Source organism: Malania oleifera, chromosome 12 (genome assembly GCF_029873635.1).
Source record: "Malania oleifera isolate guangnan ecotype guangnan chromosome 12, ASM2987363v1, whole genome shotgun sequence".
Taxonomy (NCBI): domain Eukaryota; kingdom Viridiplantae; phylum Streptophyta; class Magnoliopsida; order Santalales; family Ximeniaceae; genus Malania; species Malania oleifera.
In genome coordinates, this window is record NC_080428.1 from 71,901,148 (window position 1) to 71,910,063 (window position 8,916).

Here is an 8,916-nt window from a genome sequence, read left to right on the forward strand (position 1 = left end):
AGTTTTGGATTTTTAAAAGTTTATTTAAGGTTTATAAGTTGAAAAAATGTAGAAATAGTAGTTTAGGATTTTTTTAATTAAACTAGGGTTTTTGAACCAGGGTTTGGGTGAGCATCACAGGCATCAATTTAGGATGCTTGTTGATGTAATTCAAGGATTCGGGTAAGGGGAAATTTATATATTAAATAAGGTTTTCATGAATTAAATGGAAATGAACTATGTTATATATTTGTATATATGTTTTCATGTGGGTATAAAATGTCAACCATGTAAATTATGTTTTCTGAACTTAGGGCTGCTTATTTAGCTATGTATATGTGAAAATGAACTAATGAAAATGGAAAATAGATGGTTGTGAATAATGGAAGTGTTGGTTATATTTTGGAGATATGTGTATATGTGAGAATACAGGTGACGAATGGTTATTATGGATTATGGACAGAAATAGTAAACTCTGGTAATTTTTATGATTGAGGATCATAGTTATGTTTTCTGCTGCGTACATGGTATTTATTTATGGATTATCATGATTTTCAGGAATAATGCACCGGACCGGGTATAAGAGTTCGGGGCATTACAGTGTATGTCTGTATTCATTGTTTAATTGTTTTTCATACACGTGTTTATTTTGAATGGGATATGATATATGGTGAATTGGCGTAAATGTTTAATTTAGTTAAAATATTTTTAAAACCCAATTCACCCCCCCTCTTGGAATCACACTAATTCCAACAATAAAAATAAATTCAGTAAGGCTTTCTAGCAATTTATGTATGAGTTTAAATATATGTTTAAGCCTTTAAGACAATTTCAAAATAAATTTCTCCAAACTATTTTCAAATAAAAAGTAGGGGAGAAATTTGATTTTTGAAGAATATGATAATAAAAAGGTTATCAAGTTATATATATATATACATATAAACTTGAATATAAGCTCAAGCCTTTCTAAATAAAACCTCCAAAATATTTCTCCAAAACTATTTTCAAGAAAAGTAGGAGAAATTTAATCTTTGAAAAACAACAAGAATAAAAAGTAAAGACATTTAAGCAATATATAAAAACTTGAATATATGCTCAAGTCTTTTCAAAATTACCTCGAGAAAAAGAAGCCTTTGAAGTAGAAATATACGAGTAGATATATGCTCCAAGCTTCCTTCAATAACCCATAATGTATTCTCCCAAAAAGAATTTTCAAAGTAAAAGAGTAAGAAAAATATGAAATTTAATGCACAAAGGGGCTATGAAAAATAAAGGAGAAACAAAAAATGTGTAGATATGCTCTCAAGATGTTTCTCCTCAATTTTTCAAGTATCTTTAGCTTGTATTTATAGGCAAAAACCAAAACTAACCGTTTTATGGCCGTTGAGGTATTAAAATATGATTGAATTTGAAAACTAGCTGTTTTTCAACCGTTGGGGAGCTTTCTGCACGGACACCCTTTGGTGTTTTAGCCATAACTTTTGTTATATAACTCCAAATTGGAAGTTATTAGTATCAAAAGAAAGTTAAGGGAAAATCCCACAACTTTAATGTTGAACACTTTTTAGGATAATAAGTTATGGATAGATAAAAATACTCATTTCTATTGTCTAGTTGGCTGGCCGGTTGGCCGACCCCTTTGTAAAAATTAATTTTTGTCTTCTTTTAACTTCAAAACCATTTTAAAACATTTGTATAAATTAGACATTTTATGAAAAAGGTTTTTCATGTTACTTGGAGGTCATATGGTCAATCTAAGGTTTTGGTTGAGTTTCAATTTAGATCATATGATATGCATGCACACATTAAACCTAAATAATTATTACAACTTAGAAAATAATAAATAAAGTCTTCAAGTCTATGCTCCTCTGATTGTCCATGGAATACACCTTAGAATATGATCGTTGGTGTGCATTCAAGGCTTCCATATTGCATCTCTCATTTGTGCCTTCTACACTATAAATTTGTTCAAAAACTAAACGCACACATGAGATAATGTGATTTGTCATAATCAAAACGGAGATCGGACTCAAAAAGTCAACAATCTCTCCTTTTTTTATGATGGCAAACACAAGAGCAAAATTGGATTAACCCGAAAAAACTCCCCCTCACATTATGCATAATTCAAAAAGATATTCAATATAATTTAATTCAAACATGAAGACTTCATTATTTTCCAAGTTATGCATGTAAAGTTAGTGATTTAATGTACAGTTTATATATTTAAGCTTTCTTAAAAAAATATTCATCAGTTAAGCACAAAGTTCATTTTTCATTTTTGAAACATAAATATAGAGAATGTTAGGAGGTGTCACATCACTGGCAATTGCCTTCAACACTTGATTTCATTTTTCTATGAAATATTTTTGTAGATTAGCGAAATAAAGTATCATTTTAATTCTTTTTCCTTTCTCTAATTCACCTCATTTCACCCTTTCTTTGTGCATCATTATCACCGAATAAAAGTAATTTTCTTTTTTAAAAAAGGTATAAAAGACAATTTTGCTCTGTTCTCTTGTTTTTCAGTGAACCAAAAGCAGATGGAATTACTTTTAATTTAAATTTTTTTTTTTTATTAATTCAATAAATGTTTGACGCATAAAAATTTAAGAATACTTGTAAATAAAACGATCTTAATATAAACCTTGAATTTATAAACAATTTGTATAAATTACTTGTTGTGGAATGCACGGTAATTATGATGAATAATGCAAAAAAAAAATAGAAATAAAGTATAAAAAATAAACACACAAATTTAACGTGGTTCGGTAGTATGTGAAAGTAGCGCTTGAAATTTCACTATATGAAAGTAGAGTTACATCATATATATATTTATACCAATTCTAACCGTATAGAGGTATTAGGAAATTTCCTCAAATACCCTTTTACTGTACCAATTGTCCTAACCAAAAAGACAATAAATTACAAACGCATAAGGCTTAGGTCGTTGTTCTGCTCCACTTTCGGCATTAGTTTGCTTTCTCTGTACACGTGTTCCACTCAATGTGAGTCACCTATTATAACATTATTTTTTATTTTTTAGTGGATAAGAGGTTTTTCAAGTATACCCACTAAAAATTACAATAAACTTTTTTTTACCATTTTCCATACACTATTGCCTCCTAAAAACAATTACTCCAAAGAATAAGTAGAGGTTGCACTATAGTTCATCTTTTTTCAAGTTTACTATATTTACTTTTTAGTATTTTTTTTTTCTTTTTTCCTTTAACATTTACAAGTTTTTTTTTATTATAAGTTATGTTTGTTTTTCAAGATAAAATTTTGTAAGATTAGACTAATTATTGTATTTATCATATCTTATATTTGATCTATTATCTATTAAATATATAATATAAGAAGATTGATGAATTTTTTTTTTCCTTTTTAGTCTTTGTACTTGCACCATGTCTTAATTTGAATTGGCCAAGCAAAGGGAGGACCACTTAGTTCTACCTCACGCGCATAGAAGTTGGAACCACTTAGTTCTTGACTTATTCAATCCTATATTTGGTTGTACTAAATATGACTTATAATATGGCTTATAAAATTTAACCAAGCCTAATAGTTCGTGACTAACAAAAGGATCTCACCTATCAATTCTTGGAGGCCAAAAATATTTAATGATTAGTATATATATATATAAGAAAATGCTACGAATCATCATATTATTTATAATAGTCTTTGAGATTTCATTTTCTTTCCTTATATGAAACATTATTTGTACCAAATACATGAGCTAATCTTTTTTTTTTTTATTACATAGGAACTCCAGCTACCAACAAGCCTTTCAGAACCCCTAGTGCGGTACCAAACCTACAGATCAGCGTCCTCCCCCTAGGTCTCACTGATCAGGTAAAGTCCAGAATGTGGATGCGGTTTCCGTGCATCAGTTAGACGTTCGACCAACCCGACCCCCGGAACACATCTCCATTACCATCTACGGTCTCCGCTGGCTCGCAGAGAACTCTCACCATCCACGGTCCCCGCTATCTCACAGAACGAACTCTCACCATCCACGATACCTGTTGCCTCACAAAGTAAATTCTCACCATGCACAGGTACCGCTGGTTCCGTGAGTGTATCTACCTAAAATTGAATCTTGATACTCCTTCTTACCTGCTAATGTCTTTCCACTGTGTCATGCTCGTGGGGACTATTCTTTTTTCTTTCTTCTAAGTTATCTATCTAATTTTTTAAAGAAAAAGAGATAAAAAGAAATTTTGCTTTATTGTCTTGCTTTTCCTTGATCCAAAAAGCAAAGGAACTACTTTAGTCTAAAAAAATTTCTATTTAAATTCAATAAATATCAAACTGTATTTGAATTTAACAATATTAATTTGCAAACATGCTTGAGTAACAAATATCAAAATGACCATAACAAATATTTTTTACTCCTCCCGAGTCTTATATTTTCTTGCGATGATCTTTAAATAAATTTTGAATTTATAAACAATCTATCAAAATTATTTTTTTGATTTTTTAGTACAATAAATTTCTTGTGTAACCATAATAGTCACCAAGAACAATTATGGCAGAGGAGTTGGGGTTTTACTACTTTGGAGATTAGGTATTTGCTTTTTGCTAATGGGACAATTAGTCCATGATGAGTAATTAGTAAATGCTTAGTCTATCATGCATAGGCCAAGGAGAGCTCAGAGTAGGTGTGAATGTGATGTTCATGAATTGGCAAGGCCCCACCCTCTTGTTTAAAATATAATACATGGATGGTAGCACTAGGTGGACCAAACAGAGAAAGGGAAAAGCTGCAGAGTGAAGCAATAGCTCATAGGCCCACTCCCACTATGGTATACCAAATCTCAAGTCATAGATATGGTAAAATTGAATTAGACATATTACACATATAATACAATAATATTAGTTTTGTGTATAAACTAATATGCTCCTTAGTAGAGCATGATTTTGGATTTTGGATTTTGGATTTTGGATTTAAATTTTAATGAATTTAGATTAATTTAAAAATCTATTTGTCCAATATTAAGGTCCTCTTTAGAACTTGAAAAATGTGAGGCAAAGGAAAAAATATATTTTTTTAAAAAATCCACTTTTTATATTTGATTATCAAAGAAAATTAAAAAGAAAGTAAAAAATATACCAAATCAACTAATAACATTTTAACTTTATGCAGCATTAACATTTAATTTTTTTTATTTTTAATTAAATTAAAACAAAATTTTAGTTCAATATTATTCGGCATAGAAAGAAAATATAATAAAAAATGAGTTTCCTACCTAATTTTATTTTCTTTTTCCTTTTTTCCATCAAAATTTTTGGTCCAAATAAAACCCCAAATGTCTGCTTCTTGATCCAAATGAAACCCTAAAGGTCTGTTTGGATCAAGGATTTTATGTGGGAAAGGAAAGGAAATGAAAGGAAAGAAAAATAGAGAAAAAACTCATTTTTTTTTTCTTATATTTTCGTTATCCATTAAATACTATCAAAAATAAAAATTGGAAAAAAGTAAATATTAATGATACATAGGATCAAGTGCCTATAAATTTAGTATATTTTTTATTTTTTATTTTTATTTTTTCTGATAACTAAATATGAAAATAAAGTTTTTATGATATTTTTATTTTCTTTTTAAATATTTTTTGAGTCCTAAATGTGTCTGAATCGAAAAATTATATATTTTTATTTTTTACTTTAAAAAAAAAAAAAAAAAAACAATATTAATGTGGAAAAGTGCATTGCAAAAATAAAGTGACGCAGGTGAGCAACCAAACTTTCTTATGAGGTGTAAAAGACAAAGCCAAATGGGAAATATGAATTGCTGTACTTGGGAGGGAGGGCCCACTGAAATAATATCGCTAGGTGGGACCCGTCGCGGCATGCAGCATCGCACGCTTTACGGGTTAAATGCCGCCACCTGTACTCCGCTACTCTGCGCCCACCCTCATCACCATTAATGCCCATCACTTTACTTTTAATTAATGACTCATGCCTCGTTTGCCTAATAATGAAATAAAAAAGAAAAGCATGTAAACAGTTGAGTGATTAATTCAAATTTTATTTTGTGTGCATCAAGTTCTTATTTTCTAATAGATATAAAGAGGACAACTCCTATAAGATTGCGAAGAAAAAAATTCAAACTTTAAAAAGGGACAAGTAGAATAAATATTTTTATATTTTACTGTAACATATTTACTTATTTAGATAAATAAATGATTGTCTCATTGTCGTATAAATATATTTATACGTTTTAGAGAATCAATTCTCACAATAAGGGGATCAAATCTAATAATCTCGATTGAATAGCGAACTCGAAATCATATGAGAGTGTAATACATATGGATGAGAAATTTGATTAATATATTGTCCAATAGAATCACCATTAATCTATTTTTTTTGTTACTTTAAATGAGGTTAAAACACTTATTTAATATTTTACTAGTTCATTGATCTCAAACTTACATTTAAGTTCAAGAAAGTCAATAGTTAATGATCTGTGTTGTCAGATAGAATTTGGGAGTATAGTCGTGCAATGAAAGGTATTAACACTCATTTACACTTGTCCAACGAATGATGCTTGAATAGTCTAGGTTTGCCTTTAAAATTAAAAAATCAAAATTTAGATTCTTTCATTTTATTCAATTACCAAATCTTTAAATACTGGATAGTCCTAGAAAGGATGGAAATTACCTTTACCTCAAGATTCTCAAAGACATGCTAAGGATGCAATCCCTAACAATGACTATGAGGATTAATTGTTTATTGTGTTTTCTCCATTTTAAATACCTTATTTACCCAACCTTTAAATATTTGAAGACTTTTCGAAAGACAAAAACTCTCATCAACTCCAATTTCTCAAAGCCATGCGAAGATATAATCCTCAAGATTAGAAAAAAAAAATGTTATTATGGAAATTGATTTATTCATATCAAAACAACACACTAACACATACAAAGGCAAAACAGACATGCAAGCAATCATGCTAAACTATACACGAACAGACATAACTACAAACAAAGATGCAAAACATAATGTAAAAATGAATACCAACATACATGCAAGACATATACAAATAGAGGTATGCATGCACAGAGAATCACACAAACATACACATGTGTAAAAGAGACATCATATAGTCAAGTATCAACGAAGATCGTGCATTAAGATATCACTCAAAAGTCAAAACCTACTAAAGAAGAACCAAAAACAAGCAAGAAAGATCCCAACTTACAAATTTTTTTTCTCTATTTTTAAATATTTTTTTATAATTTTTAATGATTTTTAAGGATTTTATTTTTTCAAATTTTTATTATTTTATTATTTTTTTAAATTTATAATTTGTTTGCATATTCTGATTTGTAAAACCCCTAATAGAATTTTTTGTAATTTTTAGAAAATTTTCAGTACGCTGAAATTACTAGGAGTATAAAATGTGAAGAATTCTTTCTGTGAAATGACATGAAGTGAAGCACCAATATCTATCACCCAACTTGTCTCATCATATGTTAGTTTGATCATCAAAGGTAGCAGCAACAACACAATCAGTACTTTCGGGATTTTTCTTCTCTTATTATCACTCCCACCCATATTCTCTCTCCTCCATTTGTAATAGTATTTCTTGATATGACCCATCTTGCCACAATGACACTAAAGATTTTTGTATTTTGGCATCAACTTACTTCGGCTTTAAAATACTCTACTAAATTTGTATGATCCTCTCTCACCTACAAAGAGATCGGGTTGTACTTGTATTTATAGATAAACAATATTTAGTTACACAAAATTGTTGTAACTGAAGACAGGAGATATCGCTAGAGCTTGAGCTGGAAACGCGTTTTTTGCAAGTTATGCAAGCTGCCATTTATCTCTATTTATCTCCATGATTGTAACCTCCAAAATTTCTAATTTATTGTATTAAATTGTAATTGATTTCAAAGCCCTATAAATAGAAAACTATGGAGTTGAGAGATGTACAAGAGAAGCTCAGAGAGCAGAGAGAAGAAAGAGAGGCGGAAGAGAGTGAGAGAAAGAGAGAGTTGTATTTTTCCAACGAATAGTAAATTTGTGATGTGTTCCGTAGACGTAAGTCGATTTTGACCGAATTATGTTAAATTTTAGTGTCATATTTAGCCTGATTGTACCACGGACGACTCTCCAATCGTCGATTAATCAAAATTACACACTAATGCAAAAACTCATATTTTCTCTTCTACTCGCTTAATTTTCAGCCACTCTCTCATAATGAAAAATTCTGCAGCCGTCAGCCCTTATTTTCTTTTGCCTAAATGAGGTGTAAAAAAAGTTTCTAAATAAACCCAATAAAGAGCCAAAGAAAATGGATTAAGAGGTTGAATGAGTTTCTCCATAGAGAAGAGATGCCCAAACTCAATACAAATATTACTCACTCCAATTTATTAACAAATATATACATATATGTAGCTGTTAAAAAAAAAAAGATTTTATATTTTTAAATTACTGAAAATCCCTCTTTTTTTTTTCTCCTTTTTGTTTTTTCCGTTAGAATATACTACTTAAACGTTTGCGGTTTGTATAACACAAATGAAAATATATACAATACGAGTACCATTGAAATTGTCAATTTATTAAATTTAAAGTGGAAAAAAAATTGGCATGCGAGTGGAATGCCTCTTTTTTTATATATTTATTTCTCCACGACGAATCTTGCTCAAAAATCAATGCCTTCAGATGCCCGCTGCTTCGAAAAGATGTATGAATAATTTTTGAAAGGAAAAAAAGAAAAAAAAAAACCACCAGTCAATGAAATGTATATTGTAGTATATTAAATGGCCAATGAGTAGCACGAAGTAACCTCGGAGCAGGGGTTTACTTGACGAGGATCTTCATTACATTACTCACCTATGGATCACCACGCGCTGGTTGTTCTCATGACCGTTGCCAAGCCATAATTGATGCAAGATTCAACATTTACTTTTATAGCCCTGTTTG